The sequence below is a fragment of the Stegostoma tigrinum genome, chromosome 29, assembly GCF_030684315.1.
Source record: "Stegostoma tigrinum isolate sSteTig4 chromosome 29, sSteTig4.hap1, whole genome shotgun sequence".
Taxonomy (NCBI): domain Eukaryota; kingdom Metazoa; phylum Chordata; class Chondrichthyes; order Orectolobiformes; family Stegostomatidae; genus Stegostoma; species Stegostoma tigrinum.
In genome coordinates, this window is record NC_081382.1 from 32,834,874 (window position 1) to 32,849,901 (window position 15,028).

Genomic DNA, 15,028 nt, shown 5'->3' on the forward strand with positions numbered 1-15,028 from the left:
CTAGTGCCAGGTCCTGTGCTCAACTCGGAAAACTAAGTACAGGCTCACCAGAAATAATGGGAACTGCAGATGCTGGAAAATCCAAGATAACAAAGTGTGGAGCTGGATGAACACAGCAGGCCAAGCAGCATCTCAGGAGCACAAAAGCTGACGTTTTGGGCCTAGACCCGTCATCGGAAAGCCTCTCTGATGAAGGGTCTAGGCCCGAAACGTCAGCTTTTGTGCTCCTGAGATGCTGCTTGGGCCTGCTGTGTTCATCCAGCTCCACACTTTGGTATCACAGGCTCACCCGAGTCTGCTCCAGGATCCCACTTGCTGCTGCCAAGAGAACTGTGCTGGGCCCACTCGCTGCTATTGAGGTCTGCGCTGGACTCTAGTCCGTGCTGGGCTCACTCACTGCTGCCGATGCCATCTGAGCTCAGGACAAGAGCTAAGTAAAAGAAAAGAGAAAAAAAAACAAGAGGGGAAAAATAGCAGTCAGAGCAAGGGAGCGCTCAGGTTCAGTACTCTGCCACCGTCTTGACAATTAAAGTATAATTCGGCTGTGGCTGACAGACCACATTACTGCATGGTTAGGTAAATACGTGACAGGCAGATTAGTGAGGCAGATTGACTCATCGATGTGTTTCCTCTTGCGTATTCCCTCATCACCTGCAGCAGAATCTGTTTGGCTGCCCGTGTACTTTAGTACTTGAGCAGCTTGGTTAGTAGTGGTGCTGCCAAAACACCCTTGTTATTGGTCACTGAAGTCCGTGGAACATTCTGCATTCTTGCTACCCTCATTATTTCCTCCAAGTGTTGTTCAATACTGCTACTGTCACATCGTTTTAGAATGCTGCTGTGCACTATTTGCTTTCTGAATCTTATACATTATAACAGTGACATGTTTACACACTTTTTGGGACATCTTGCAGATGTGAAAGATATGATATAAATGCATCTCTTTCTTACCTGCTTTTCATTTGAGACTTGACTATTCCAACATCCTCCTAACCAGTCTTCCATGTGCCACCCTCCCCAAACTTAACCATAGACAATACTGGTATCTTGTTCTGTGACATGTATCAAAATTCCCAATATGTCCTGAGTACCCATTAGTCTTGTGTTTCACGGCTTATCACAATGTTTTCTTTGTTCTTGGCCTACTGCAGAGGTCCAATAAAGATCAAATGTAAACTTGTGGAACGGCACCCAAGCACTTTACAGCCCTAGACTCATCACTGAATTCAACAACTTTCACACCATAATTTCTGTCATCAGCTTACTTTCATGCTTCCACGTTTACATTTAAAAACTTGTCACTTTAGTCCTTTGACACTGCAATACTTCGTTCGTCATTTAATATCTCCCACAGAGCTTCTCTTTTGTTCCTTTACTGCCCTTCCTCTCCCTTAAATTTTCACATGTTTGAAGCCTACTTTTTGTTTTATGGATTTAGGCCACAGATCAGCTATGATTTCGTTGCTGGAACTGGTTTGAGGGACTGAATGGCCTACTATTCCTACATATCTAACTTGGGGAATTGATTAGTTTGGTTGCTGGACCGCTCGTTTGCGATGCGGAGTTGTGAAACTAGCGTGGGTTCAATTCCTGCACCGGCTAAGCTTACCATGAAGCATCCTCCTCAACCTCTTCACCCAGAAGCGTGGTTACCCTCAGGTTAAACTCACGCCAACCATCTCACTCCAGTTAGGGAGCAGCCATGTGGTCTGGCAGGAGTAGGGAAGGCTTTACCCTTATGTTTAACCTTTCCTCGTTTTGACACGGACACGAAAACTCAACAACCTTCTTCCTGTCTAACGCCGGAGTGTTTTGTTTGGTGTGTATGCATGGAGGAACATGTCTGATTGCTGTCCTCAGCAAGCGGGCCGGTTTTGAAGGCGATTCCGGAGCGTATTCTCCCTCGGCGGCCGCCGTCCGGTTTGCGCGGGAGCGCCCCACCCCTTCGTTACGGTGTCACTTCCGGTGGCGGAACCCACTGCCGGGATGGAAAAGTTGAGGGTCGAAGTTTTCGCCGGGGTTGAGTGAAGGGGCCGCCGCCGGAGTGCAGAATGGTGAGTGCGTCCGGCGAGCGGGGGCCCACGGCTGATGGGTTGCGGGCTGGAGAAAGCGAGAGTTTGTTTTTGCCCCCCCCCGGAGGGGGCGGGTTACGTGGGCCTGGAGATGGAGCGGGCAGGGACTGGGGTGAAGGGTTGACAGAGGAGGTGGTGGTGGAAAGGAAGAGAACCGAAGTGCGTAAAGCCCGGGGGGAAGGAGAAAGGGACGCGAGATGGGGGAGGAAATGAGGTAAAGGCCTGTGAGTTCGAGGGAGGGTTGAAGGCAACGGGGTTGGGAAAACACAACGGCCGTGGGGAGGTGGGATGGAAGAAAGGACTAAGGTATGGACATGGGGAGACATGAGGAGACAATGGGATGAAAAACAAATGGGACGTGTGGTGGGGATGCGTGAAAGATGGGCACCCAGGTTAAGGAAGGAGTAAGGGTCTGGAGTTTAGGAATAAGAATACAGTGCTGCAGAAATTCATCAGCTTCGGCAACATCTCTGGAGAGAGAAAGTGTTAGCTTTTCGAGTCCATTGTAAATCCTCTTCGGAACTCGGCTAACTGTTTCTGTCTTTGGGAAAGCAGCCGGACCTGTTGAGTTGCTCCAGCACTTCGATTTTACGTTAGATTGCCAGCATCCGCTGTATTTTGCTTTTTCATAGAGATGGGTAAGCTGTGTGTGTGCAGAGGTAAAGGGACTGAGTCGGAAACGGGGGAGGGGCATGCAGGTGGGCAGCGAGATGTGAATGAAGTAAGGAGGGAGATAATGAAGACATCAGGAAGAAATGAAGGGAGTAGAGGTGCAGGACAGTATGGAAGTGGGAATTATGGAGAAGTGGAGATGTTGGCATGTTATTATGTCTCCAGATGTGTGATAACATTTCTGAACAGCTGAAATCGAAAATATCTACGTTCTTCAACTGATTCCCCCATCCTTGCATGATTGGTTTTGACAGCTCATAAAGAAAGCATTTTGTAAATTATGCAGGTGTCCTTTATGGAATTAACCAAAATATTGTTTTAGAATTAGTTTGATCATTTTCAAATATAGCATTACTAATATGAGTGCAAAATTCATGCCTACCTTGCAAACATCTTGTTCATGCAATGAAAAAGCTCCTGTAGCACTTTATCACTGCAGGTACACCTGACCCGACCATTGGACCCAAGTTCCAGACATGTCCACATGCCATACCCCTTTCTCGTATTCACTTTCTCCTTTGAACATACTAAGCCTTTTTTTAACTTTGCTGCCCAGACACAGTTATGCCATTTTCCACCTGATCTCCCTCCCCACCATGAGTAAAATCATGATAAATTTAGAGTTGAATAAAAGACTATTTTCATCATTTCATTAAGTCCATTTACTATTAGTTTTGTTCTTAAGCATTTTGGTGTAAAAGGTTAGCAGTCATGGAAAATGTTAACACTTACATTTTAACTTTTGTGGATGGTACTGTCAGATGCTGGTACATAAATTAGTTTCTCTGGCTTAACAGCAATGAACACCTGGCCACTTGACACTTTCAGCAGGTACAATATGAAGCCTGCAAGTCATCAATGCCCTAATTGTATTTTCTAGTCAAGTTGCTGCTGTAATACAATACTGTGGGTACTGGAAATCTTAAAAAGAGTTGAAGAAACTGAGTAGGTCTGGTAGCATCGGTGGAGATAGAAATAGAATTAAAGTTTCAAGTCTGTTATGACTTTGTGAAACACTGTATTAGCTTAGATTGTCCATTGTTGCAAGCACTTTGTTTCAGACTGTTGATAATACGTCAAAAACCATTGTGACTGTTATTAAACTTAACATACCAGATTCATCAGGCTAAGCGTCAGACTTCCTGTTATTTAATCATAGTCTCTGATGTTTTCTAGTGCTGTTTGCAGAAAATGTAGAGGATATAACATAAGAAATTAAGACCATAGTATTTGATTCTCTTGTCAAGAATAAAGCTTTTACAGTGTGCTTTGTCACCATGCATTGTTGGAACCAAAGGCTGGGTTTCCTCTTCCCTCTCCTTACCTAGCAGTGATTTGATTTGATTTATTTATTGTCTGGAGTATTTTGTTACAAAATGCAGTGAAAAGTGTTGTATGGTGTTACCACCCTCTGGCGCCATCTTAAAACACCAAAAAATAAACCAAAACACAATATAAAGGCAGAAGGGTAAAGAAATAGTGTTCAATCTTACAGTCCTCCTCCTCAAGTGCTCTATTGTGGGCCATGAGCCTGGTGGCCAGGCATGAGTCCCCTTTGCCACTCTGTTGGAACAGAAGTCGCTACTGTTTGGCACTATCTCATCACCACCAAGTCGTTGCTGAGTACCACACTGGGCCAAACTTGGCTCTGCTGCTGTGAACCCACCCCACTGATGCAAACACTGCTGATGCCCCAGGTCTCGTTCTGGCCTAAATTAGCTGCAACTGCCTCCATGAATCTGCATTGAGTGCAGATCCTGCCTTTGCAACAGCAGCATGAGTCGGTGCTAGGACCTTCTCGATGATGCAGACGCTACTGGGAGTCCAAACTCCCCTCCGGCACCATGAGTGCGCTGCTGGGCCCACTCACTGCCGCTGATGCCATCATTACAACTGAGTTCTTCCCCAAGAGATAAGTAAAATGAAATAGAAGAGGTAAAGAAAAGAGTGGACAGAGATGGGAGAAACTATAGAAAAGCTGATGGCCCAGACAACCTCCGAGCTCAGAAGCCCTATTCCACCGCCAGCTTACTGGAAGCAGAGGTGTTATACTTTGAATTTGCATTTCAGCACCTGTTAAATGTGTAGTTGGCTGTGTGCAATTTGTTTAAAATAAATCAGATATTCTTAAGGCATAATATGTTAGTCTTATCATGCTCAAACCCACCCAGGTACAACATATTAAAGCTTCTAAAATGTACATGCACATCCTACATCCAACTGATGCACGCAAATGTGCATTCACATCGCGAGCATGCAGAAAATACAATTTTGCAGGGTATCAGCAGTTCAACTTCTTCAAATGAAAAATGCAGATTTAAAAAAAAAGTCACTGAAGATTCACTGTCTACAAGCGCTGTTTCTGCAGCTGAAAGAGTTGTATCGAAGTTGTGGCCTCTTCTACCAGAAAGCGCTGTTGTAGATTTACCAATAGCTGTTGGTGGAAGCTCTGTCTGCTGGAAGAATGTTGAATCACTTTTCTTTCTCTGCAAAACAAGGTTAAAAAATTACTTGCAAGAAAGAGATGTTCACTGAAGCCACTCAAATCCTTAGTCCAGATCTCAATTCAAAGGTTTGCGACATAAGAGTCATCGAGTCATTCTGCACAGAAACTGGTCCTCTGGCCCAAATCGACCATGCTGACCAGATTTTCTAAACTGAACACATCCTTTTCTGAAGAAGGGTCCAGACCTGAAACGTCTGCTTCCCTCGTCCCCTGATGCTGCCTGGCCTGCTGTGTTCATCCAGCTCCACACCTTGTTATCTAATCCTATTGTTCTGTGTTTTGGCCCATATCTCTCTAAACATTTCCTATCCTCGTACCTGTTGAAATGTCTTTTAAATATTGTAAATGTACCCACCTTGACCACTTCCTCTGGCCGCTCATTCCATACAAGCATCACCTTCTGTGTGAAAGATTTGTCCCTTAGGTCCTTTTTAAATCGTTCCCCTTCTCACCTTAAACCTATGCCCCTCTAGTTTTGAGGAAAATATGTTGGCTATTCATCTTACCTATGCTGCTCGTGATTTTATAAATATTCGTAAGGCCACTCCTCAGCACCCCCCCCCGCCTTGCTCCAGGGAAAATGTTCCAGCCAATTCAGTTTCTCAAACAGCCTCTCATGACTCAAAGTTGTAACATCTCTCATATTGATTGTATGTTCCAAAGAATTTAGAGGGCTAGCTTATGTTTGGCAAAGTTTCTCTTTAACAATTGTTGCATAGCTGAGGTTGTTAATTTCTTAATGTCTAGCAATTACTTTTTGAATAGATCATTCTTGATGAGATAGGAAGAAGCTGTTCACACCTCAGTGTGTCACTGTCCTTTTTGGGCCTTCAGAGACTTTCCGTCCTATAGAATGCAATGTGATTATAAAGATACAAACTATCTTTTGTTAGCAAAAATGAGTTTTAAAAAGGATTATCTCTATATGCCAAAGCTAGAACGTTTCTTGTCCATTTGTGGGTGACAATGTGGCGTAGGATTTTGTTTCTAATTTAAAATCGTAAAATCGAATTTAAAATTTAAATTTCTAATTTAAAATCGAGTGCAGATAGAGGCCGTTGGGCACACTGGGTCTGCATTGACCCTCCGAAGAACACCCCACCCAGCCATCCGTATCCCCATAATTTTGCATTTACCACGAGTAATCCACCTAGTCTTCAAGTCCCTAGACACTACGGGGAATTTAGCATGGCCAATCCATCTAACCTGCATATCTTTTGACTGTGGGAGGAAACCGGAGCATCCACAGGGAACCCACAAAGACATAGGGAGAACATGTGAACTCCATACAGATAGTCACCCTAGGCTGGAATTGAACTTGGATCCCTAGTGCTGTCTCTGGATTTTGGTAACCCAATGGGATATACCCAATGTTCTACAGCAAAGTGCACTATAAAATAGTGCAAAAATCTTACCCATACAATGCCTACAATCACAAGTGAACCAGTTTGTGTGGACTTGTCCAGTGATTAGCCCACCCTTTTGCAACCTCCAGCCGTGATCAGACAACCTCCTGAGCCAAATAACTGTTATTCTAAGGCAGGCTTTCTTATACCTTTTCTCCATATAGGTAGGCTGTGCATTCAAATTTTGGTAGTGCCCAGTTTTCAATGACTTGATCAGTTGACCATAGGCTAAAATCTTAAACGTGTCATTCCCACAGCTAGTTTGATCAATTGCTTATTAGAATTTGCTCATTTCTCTTTGGAAAGAACCATGTCACTTTGATTACAGAAGTTTGACCTCTGCCTTGGCTTGGTCACGCTGTTGTTACCTTTGTCATCCAAAAAGCCACATGCTATTTACACAGAACAATTCTGTGATCAAGTGCTCTCCGTTTGGCTAATAAATAGTCACATTACCCATCTGACGTCCTGGTTTTAAACCACGACTTCAGTCTTGCCGACATACTGTGACAGTTTAATCCATTATTATTAACTTAATCTAAAGAAACATATTTTTCAGAAACACAAACAAATGAAAAACAGTGGTCTTTCTAATCATTAGGTCACTATCTGGCAATTGACTTTTTCAATGAGGCAAACTTCTTTTTTTTTTCCTTCATTTCAGTTAACCCAGCAAATTTTAGATTAACGTCCACAGTTGTCATCAGATGTGAGGTGTTCCCAGTGTTATTGCATGTGATGCAGGCCTCACCCATTCCCCAAGCTTGCACCACAGTGGTCGCTTGAGCTATCTTCTACTTCATCAAAAAGTGTTGCAGACTGGCACATTCCAAGTTTGAGGACGATGAGCTGAACGATGCACCAAATCTTATGGCAGCTGCTGCCAAGGTGCAGTGAGGAAGAGCCACTATCTAAGGCTATTCTGTCATAATATCCTGAGGATCCTACTTGTAGAACTGGTATCGAACTGTATCTTGTCCTATTTAGTGAAAGTTCAAATTTTACATTTGGCTGGAGGTGCCTATGAATACAAAGCTCAAATTATAATGTCTGAGTTGAACTGCTTTGCAATTATATTCTAGAATCCAGCATATTGCAACAAAAATGAAGAAATTACATGTTAATATTTCATGTGAACATTGTCTTCACTTCACAGAATGAAACAGAACTTGTAGGCATGTATCACTTTCAGGGGGAAACAAGCCCACTTTTAAACTGAATCAGTTGTGCTCCATTGTGACTTTTGTACCCAGATGATTCTAAAGTGATTTAGATTCTGGATATGCTGCCACATTGCTTTTTCTTTTGAGTGTTAATTACACACAAAACATATTTTCATTTAGAAAGATTAGTCTTGTAGTAGTGTTTGGAGTTATTGTTCTTTTGGGATCAAACATAAAGGATGACAGTGGTGTCAGAATCCAGTGCCTAGTCTCCTCTCTGACTCCTGATTTGGCTTTATCTAAAGGGTCTTGCTCCTTTACATTGCTGTTAGCGATCAATTGTTAGTAACAGACACTTATTGGTCACCTTTGGGCGCAGGGAGATTAAGTAGCTCAGATTGGCTCACCCATAAACTAAACAGAACTCCTTTTGGTACTAGGATGAAGGGTGAGAGATTTACATTTATTCATAAATATTAATATCATTGAGTGTATATGAGTATTGGTACTTTTGCATGCGCTTTTAAACAAAAGAAGGCCAAAGTGCCCTTTTTCAAAACAATGACCTAATTCTATAGGTGTCAGAGACTAGGTGACTGCAAAATGCATTTTGGAAGGTCTAATCCAGACAGATTATATGCAGTAAATGGCAGAACATGTAAGAGTACTGATAGACAGAGGGATCTGAGTGTAAAGGTACACAGGTTACTGAGAGTGGCATTGCAGGTGGAATAACTAGTCAACAAGGCATATGAGGAGAGGTTGGAGAAACTTGAGTTAATGTGGTCTGTTGCATCTGCTGCTCCCGATGTGGCCGCCTCTACATCGGTAAGACTAAGCGGCGGCTCGGAGACCACTTTGTAGAGCACCTGTATTTTGTTCAGGACAAACGACAACACCTTCCAGTCGCGAACCACTTCAGCTCCCCCTCCCAATCCCCCTCCATTGTCACAACAACGCCACCTGGAAACTGGGGGAGCAGCACCTAATATTCTGCCATGGGGGCCTACAACCCAATGGTCTCAATGTGTACTTTATTAGCTTCAAAATTTCCCCGCCCCCAGCCTCAACCCACGACCAGCCCTCCCCCTCATGCCCACCTGTTTGTCCTGTCCATCTTCTCTCCCACCAATTCACTCCTCTCATCTCACTGACCAATCTCCACCACTGCCTACCTGCACTCACCTATCACCATTCTACCTACCTTCCCCAACCCCATCCTTGCTCTCTCTATTTATTTCAGAGCCCATTTCCCCCTCCCCCATTTCCAAAGAAGGGTCCCGATCCAAAATGTCAGTGTTCCTGCTTCTCTGATGATATCTGGCACACTGTAGTTCCTGCAGCTCCACACTGTGTTATCTCAGACTCCAGCATCAGCAGCTGTTATTATCCCCTCTGTGTCCCTTGTTACTTTTGGTGTCAGTTGTCTCTTTGAAATACAACCTGTCTTGCCTAACTCCCTAAATACTTCTGCAGGACATCTTAATTGCCCATTTGTCACAAGGCAGCTGGTTAGCAAGCAGATATTAAGAGTTTTCTTATGTTTCTTTGTCTGAGAGCATAAAGGTGTTCCGTTCCACCCCACCCCCCCTACCCCATTCAAAGTAAAGCATCCTTGACCTTTTTTGAAAACAGGAAGTTGAATGGGGCACCATATTGAAATCGAACAGAAATTAACAGTTAAATGGAAACTAATAAAATGAAATAGAACATGCTAAATTAAAATAAAGTTGTCGGGTGTGATGATGCACCCCAGATCCTAAGACGCCCTCTGGCCCCTAAAGGCCTCTACTGGACCTTTGAGCACCATGTGCTCCATGCTCAAGGACACTAGGCTGAGAGTGTTTCAAGATCCTGGTTTGCTTTAACGCTCTGAAATAACCATCTGCTCATAGGGCTGCCTGTCTAACTATTTTTATTCTTCCACTTGGGTTTGTGTAGATGTAGGGATTGAATTTTTGAACTCCTTAGGAAGGATGGTCTCTCCGAGCCTTTCATAAGTGGTCCGTATGCTAATCAGCCATATCCATTGGTTAAAAAGTAGGAAGGGGGTGTTATGGCAGAATTATCGCTGGAATATTAATACCGAAACTCAGCTTATGTTCTCATTGTTAGTTATCCCTGGATTTGAGGATGTTTCCATCTACTGGGCTTGAGTTCCTGTTGTCTTTATGTTACAGAGCGGCTGATTCCTGATTTTTGGGTACATGGGACAGAATGTCCTGTGATGTAGTAGAATCCAGAGTGCAGGATTTACTTCCTTTTCATTTGCCACTGCTGCATCTCATTCTTGAGACATTGAACTCAAGGAGCTAGCAGGGCCGTTGCAAGTAAATTTCTTGTAATGTCCTTAGAGACATAGCGCCGTATCTCAGCCACTTTTACTTTCATTTTACATGAGCAAGGTACCTTCTTAGAAAACTTTGAAATTGTGCATGCAAGCAATGATGGAGTAAGCTAGGAATATCCTGAGATCATTGTGCTGAGGGTTTGTGCGTAATGATTTCCTGCATGGGGACATCTGCTTTGACTGCACAAGCTTGATAGTGGAGTGGGTGAAAGTTGCAATGGGATACAAGATACTTTGCCACTGAATGAAATTTATTAGGTGTGTCACTCATGCTGTATTTGCATTTGTGCAAATCCTGCCACAAAGATACATTTGTGGTTTCAGTATTTCAATAGGAGGAAAGAAATCGTGGTTTATATTGTTTCTGACATTTTTTTAAAATAATTAATTTTTAACGAAATCAGAAATTGCTGGAAAGGCTCTAAGGATCACTGGACTCGAATGTTAACGCTGATTTTTCTCCATGGATGCTGCCAGACCTACTGAGCTTTTCCAGCAATTTGTTTTTGTTTCTGATTTACAGCATCCACAGTTCTTTTGATTTTTATTCATAATTATTTTTTAACTGACCCAGAACAGGCAGAACTTCATTGGTCTTTATTTCAATTTCCATAGATATAGATAACTATTAAAAGGAGATACAAACTTCCAGTCAACTGTAATAAAGGAACCAAGAGCACTTCAGCTAAAAGCCGTATTTGTAGAAAACTTATATTTTAAACCACCAGGCAGAACATTCCCTTTTCTTTTAGCATAATCAAAAGTATACTTTATAGATGCACATTACCCAGCCCTTTAAGTAGATTGACAATTGCCCTAGAACAAGTCCAAGATTATTCTAAACTTCCAAAAGTTTACTTATGTATATGTTCAGTTGTGGCTTAAGCACTTGTAATCTCAGCATCTTTTACAATGAGAATTTTTACCTGGAGTCTTTTCCTGTAGCATCTTACAACCTAGTTTTATCCTATCATGAATTCAGTCAGGAGCTTCTACTCACATTGCTGCGTAGTGAATTGCACCTTCTTTCTGCTTAAAACTCTCTTATAAATCATGGAAGAATAACCTCATCCGGGGCATAACCTAGAAAACTCCCCTCTCAAAGCCCAGCTTTGTCAGGGGAAATCGCGTTTGTCTTGCACCCTGGTAAAAATGCTGATTAACTATCCTTGAGACCCAAACTCCCTTATTTTGAACATAGGTGGAAAGTTTAAAGCACACTGCTTATAAAATGATATTCTGTACACTTTTAAGGGACTTTGGCGACTCCCAGTTCTCCCCCTATTAAAGCACAAATTGCTGCCTTTACCTCTTAAATATTGGCACCTTGCACTTTCTGCCCAGTAAAACATGCTCATGGACTGCAATGATTCAAGATGGCAGCTCACCACCATCTTCCGAAGGGCAACGAAGGATGAGCAGTAAATGCTGGCCAGCCAGTGATACCTATGTTTCATGAGTAAATAAATAAAGACCTATCTGAACCACCTCAATCTCTAACATTCAGACCACTCAGTCCGAACTCGGAACAGGCCACTTGACTGCCTTCACTTTGCCCTAGAGGCGTTCCAAAAACAAAGCTTTCTCATAAACATCATGATTGTAGGATGCAATTAAAAAATGCTTTTGAAATCATTGCTTTGGTCTTTACCTTGAAAAGAGTGCAGAACATTATAGATTTACACTGTTACTAATCCTAAAGGTATGGTTCAGAATTTGCTGGAGCAGGCCATCTCATAAAATGCATGCTTAGCCAGACTTTTTCCTTCACTCATAATGTGATGAATGTTGTCCTGCAAGTTGCTCGAAGTATAAGGTGATCGTAGATATTTGGGATCTTGATGGTCACCAGGACAATTTCCATAAGCAATAAAATTTTCAGGAATGAGAAGGAAATGGATTTAATGACGGAGAATGAGCTGAATTAGATATGTGTTAAATTGGTTACTGCAAGTCAGCTAACTATAATGATGGAACACTTTGCTGAATTCCCTGCTGTAGCTCCTTTTTGACGTTATTTGTAGAAAATCTGAAGGAAGGGCTTTAGGTAAACTTTATAATGTGTTCCTCAAGAATGCATGAGAGAGAGTGAGAAGAAGCATATTAAACAAGTTATTTTTGTAGAGTCTGTACTTGGACTTTTGGTTCATTTTTCAAAAAGGACTTGAATTTTATAATAGCCTCTATCTCTTCTTGAAAATTGGAAAATGCCACTCTAATTGCAGACAGCGCAAAGCAATGAATGACAGTGACAGAATTGCAGAAATCAAGTTAGCCAATGAAAGCCACTTCGGTACATTTAAATTTATATATTTAGAAAGATTCTTTGCAGTATTCCACTGTTCATTAAGTTATTAAGCTCCTGGTGCAGTGGCCCATGAGCTGGAACCCAATTTTTCTCCCACACCAGTCTTCAAGCCTTCCCTTATCAGACCTACGCTAAAGCCTTCCAAACTGGAGACTCCACCATCCAGAAAGATAAGGACAGCACATCTTAAGCATCCCATTCCCTGAAAACTGTCCTCCAAGTCATTTGCCATGCAATATTGCCGAAAATAAAGGAAAATATATAATCATTCAGCTTTCATTGCTGAGTCAACATCCTCGAGCTCCATCCCCACCAACAAATGCATTTAACTCCAACACAGACTGCAATCCAAGAAGGCAGCTCACTACCACCTTCTTAAGGGCAACACAAGATGGTCAATAAATACTGATCTTGCCATGCATGAATGACGATATACCTTTGTAGTATGCAGTTTTACATTTGGCATGTAGACAGCTGTGTAAGCCTTGTGCTTCGGGAACCCAGGAGCACTAGCATAATGTAAAAGCATCTAAAAGATATTCTAGCATTTGTCTTTTTAAACAGTGCAAGAATAGCTGCTGCTTTCTTTGCCCAGTGTCATCTTTGTCAACATAACCATTGTAATGGGTGAAGTATTTTTGTTAAATTTCCAAACAACTGAACACTAAATGTAAACAATTTCTTTTTAAATCTTTGTCAGAGTACAGATTATTCAATCAATTTTGTTGTGCAAAAAAATTGACGTAGTTTGATAGAAAATTGGAATGAAACAATGCAGCAGACCAAGTAACAGGTCATCTTATTTAATAGTCAAATAAGCTGAATTTATTTATATAGTTCTCAAATTTCCCATTGGAGTGGTTAGAGTGACTTGTAGCAGATTTGTTGGAGAACAACTAAATTAAAAGCCTCATTGAAACTTAAGCAAGAAGTCCGAATCAACTACTTTCAGGCTCAACTGTAACACTGTTGCGATTACTGTTCCCTTTTTTAAAAAATACACGCAAGCAGAGGAAGCAGTTACTTTTCTACTCACGCTTGCTACCACTTCTGGATTGATCTCCATTTTCATACCAGTGACTGACTGGTAGAAATTACAGCATTGTAGCAATATCCCTTGAAGGCCATAGAATCTAATTATTAAAACACATTTAAGATTGAGGTTAATTGGTTTTAGAACTTTGTAAATTTGAATATTTTGGCCAATTCGGGCTGCAGTTTGAAGTCTGTCTGTTTTAAGATCATTTTGCAAATAGGCCTGTCATGGGTAGGAGTATTTTGAGATAACTTGATAGTGTTACAGGATAAAAACTAAAAGACCTGCAGGTGCTGTAAATCAGGAACAAAAACAAAGTTGCTGGAAAAGCTTAGCAGGTCTGGCAGCATCTGTGGAGGAGAAAACAGTTAACACTTTGGGTCTGGTGACCCTTCCTCAGAACCCCTCCTGTGCTGAGAGTGTTACAGGATACTGCCTTAATTATGACTTTTTTTTCTTCTCATCATCCTTGATCCTTAGTAATCTTTAGTTATTGACATACTTAATCAAGTGATTATTATTTTCCCCTGATTTCCAAATATTCTGTTAAAGTCTCAGGTAAGCAAAGGAGTGTCTTGTGGTCCTTCATCAGATAGGCTTCATTTGCTTCCACCAGTGATCCATGAATAGTCACAGAAAGTGAATGTATATTTATTTGGCAGGTATCATGTATTTGTTTAAAAATAAATGCATTTATGGCAAAAGACAGATTCTTATTTAGATAGTACCTTTTGCAAGCTAGGGTTGCCCCAGTTACTTCATAGCTAATACTAATTTTTAAGGGTAGCCACTCTTGTAATGTTAAAACACAGCAGCCAGTTCAAACACAAGCAATAATGTGACAGTGATCACACAACCTTTTTCATGTTGGTGTTATTTCCTACTCACTTGCTACACCTGCTAATTAGTAACTGATATGAAAGTTGACATCAATACAGGGGAAGTGGTGGCAAGCATGAGTAGGAAAGTAACCGTTTCCTCTGCTTGCATGTAACTTTGTATAGATCGCTCTGCCTTTATAAAAAAAGTGTCTGTTTCAATTGAATCAGAAATTAGTTGAATAGGATTTCTTGCTTACAGGTTGAGATTAGGCTTAATTTTAAATTTAGGTAATTCTCCAGATAAATTTGTTTCAAGTTATTCCAACCATTTCAATGGGAAATTTGAGAGCTATGAAAATAAATTTGATGATCTGTTACTTGGTCCAAAGTATTGTTTTAATCCAATTTACTTTTAAACTATGTCAATGTTTTTGCAAAAAAAATTAAAGCCATCTATATTCCAATAAAGATTTAAAAAGAAATTGTTTACATTTTGTGTTCAGTTTGGAGATTGTTAAAAAATTCACCCGTTACAATGGTTATGTTGTCAAAGATAACACTGGGCAAAGAAGGAAGCAGCCATTCTTGCACTGCTTAAAAAGACACATACTTAAAAGTCTTTCAGATGCTTTTACATTACTTCTGGAACCCTGCAGCACTAGCACAATGAGACTTGCACAGCTGCCTATAAGCC

At 41.5% G+C, this 15,028-nt stretch overlaps 1 protein-coding gene across 3 annotated transcripts in view; it reads left to right on the plus strand.

Moving 5' to 3' along the window:
• The first annotated feature begins 1,955 nt into the window (after positions 1 to 1,955).
• Positions 1,956 to 15,028, plus strand: part of setx (senataxin) — an 83,361-nt gene continuing 70,288 nt past the window's right edge. For 2 of the 3 annotated variants that reach the window (XM_048558486.2, XM_048558488.2), the window contains exon 1: positions 1,956 to 2,054. The gene's annotated coding sequence lies outside the window, so the exon portion shown is untranslated. The remainder of the gene's footprint in view (positions 2,055 to 15,028) is intronic. The other variant, XM_048558487.2, reaches the window with a different exon arrangement.